General features: G+C 48.6%; 1 pseudogene; it reads right to left on the reverse strand.

Annotated features, from left to right (window-relative positions):
• Positions 1-392: 392 nt before the first annotated feature.
• On the reverse strand, positions 393-1,802 carry LOC103079056 (adenylyl cyclase-associated protein 1 pseudogene; annotated as a pseudogene).
• Positions 1,803-2,409: the final 607 nt, after the last annotated feature.

Below are 2,409 nucleotides of genomic sequence, written 5' to 3' on the forward strand. Positions count from 1 at the left end.
TGTTAGAAAAAGATTAACTTGTGTGAACGTTCTGATCTGCTAATTCCTGGGGACTGCTTTATTCTTCCCCAAAGACTATTTTTTGGTCAAATAACCCCAAAGGCTGAAAGCTAAAACACACCTGTCCTGATGTGCAGTTCCTTAAGTATGGACTGGCTGTATGGTTGAGCTGATACGGAAAAGCTGCACCTTCCGGCAGAAGATCAAAGACCTGCTAGCCCCCCCCAGATCTCAGCCTGAGGTGTATTTCAGTGAAGGCAGGTAGCTGTGCTGCTCAAAGCAGAGAAGCAGTTTAAGAGCAGAAAGGTAGAGGAAATCTAGAAAAGAACCATCTTGATACAGATTTATCCCACGGTGTGAGGCAGAGGGCAAAGAACCCAGTGGCACTTTGCTTATCCAGCAATTTCTGTCACTGTGGTGACCAACTTCTGCCCATTCCATACGGTCTTGAACTGCTCAGGGACTGGAAACTCACTGAGGTCACCACCTTCTGTAGGAATGAGGACATTCATCTCAGAAGATTTGGCACTGACTATCTCACAATCCAGGGAATTCTTGCTCAGGTAAACGTGGCAGCCATCTGTTTTGTTGATGGAAATGGTCGGCACTTTACCCATTACCTGAACTTTGACATCCCTACAATTGATTATCTCCACAATGCCCACCACGTCATCGAACACCAGACCGAGTTTCTTACAGTTATCTACTGTAGCAGAGTGAATTTTGCCCTTGATTTGCAATGTTGAGTTGACACACTTGAATATGTAAGCCGCCTGTTTCAGCTCTGTGTCATCTATCACCAGGTTGGAAACATTCTCCTGATTTTCCACTCTCTACTTCTTGCCCTTCAGTTCAAGTAGAGCTGGCTCCTTCTTTGTGACTGGTTTGGGGGATGGGCTGACTCCTGGTTTAGATGCAGAGAATGGTTTGGGGCCACTTCGTACTGGAGCACTCTGAGCGTTCAAGGCAGGGTTCTTTTGAGTCTTCATGTCATCAGATACAAGTTTCAGGGCATGTGTGATGCTCTCCCCCTGATTAACCTGTGCCAACAGTGCTGAGCGGGGAGCAGACTCATCTGAGCCTGAACTGGTGGGGACTCGGGGGGAGGTGGGCCTGGGGCGGGGGGGAGGACCCGATCCAGCAGAGGGTCCAGATGGCAATCCACTCAGTCCTTTTGCCACGGCCCGGTTTTGCTCCAGGCCAGTCCAGTGGTATGGAACTCTTTAATGTAAGCCTGCAGCTCTGTCCATATACTCAAGTAAGCTTTGACCCAGCCCACATCTTTGTACTCCTTGAGGAGTCAGTTTGTATAAAACATGGCAGCATCATTCATTTCCTTCACTTAGGGACCAGACTTGGGAACCATAGCCACCCAACCCAGGGCCTGGATACTTTCGCTGACAGCTGACAGGTGATTGAACAACTTGCTGCCTCGGTTCTTCTCCCAAAAGGTTATCATTTCTTGGATCTGCTCGGAGATGGGTGCCAACAAATCAGAAAGCTTATTGCCTGCTGGCTGCTGGCCTTGAGAGGCTGTAAGCAAGAGCGCTCACTCCAACTTCAGACCTGTGTGGGCCATCTCCGCGTATGCTTCTGCACACCTCCCCCAATCTCTTTACCAATCTTGAAGTACTCTGCCACAGGACCGGCCAACGGTGAGTCAAACGCTTGCACCTGTGGAGTCGTTCCTGCTTTTGCAGCACTGTCTCTACACCCACGGTGCGTGTCAGGGGCACGGAGCCTGCCTTCAGGCGGCCCACCGCTCTCTCCAGTCTTTCTACCAGATTTTGCGTGTCAGCCATAATGTAGCACCTGCTCAGAGCTCTGCCTCACCTCAGGACTGTGCTCAGCCGCTCTCCCTAGAAACATTTCTTAAGGAGAGTTTTTCTTCTACTGAGGCCAGATTCTAAGCCGGTCACACTTATGTTCATTACCTTCCCATAGGATTTGGCTCACTGGTATGAAAAAAAACTACGTAGTCTTTGAAATTAAAATGGCCTCTACCAAAGTGGTTAAAAATGGCAACGAAAAGTGGAAGAATACCAATGTACAATCCTTTGCATCAGCATTTCTCAAATCACTCTCTTTCATCCATTTTTATTTCTACTGATGTAGTCGAAACCCGTACCACTTGTGTTGCGATCCTAACAGGTTCCCTTACCTGCGGTCTCACCCTGCTGTAATTTACTCTCCACGTGGCAGAGAGATTTCCCACAGTCGTCATGGGTCAGGTTATTCTTCTCATTGGCTGTCTTTGGTTGCCTGTGGCAGGAAATGTCCAAACTCTCTGTTACAGACTAGACGGTGCATCATGATTCTCCACTTCTCTCTAAATGTGGATGAACCTCCTCAACCAAGGGGCCTACAAGCTGCAAAGTGATCAGGTTTCTGCCTACATCTCCACAGGCA

Source organism: Lipotes vexillifer, unplaced genomic scaffold (assembly GCF_000442215.2).
Source record: "Lipotes vexillifer unplaced genomic scaffold, Lipotes_vexillifer_v1.1 scaffold417, whole genome shotgun sequence".
NCBI lineage: Eukaryota > Metazoa > Chordata > Mammalia > Artiodactyla > Lipotidae > Lipotes > Lipotes vexillifer.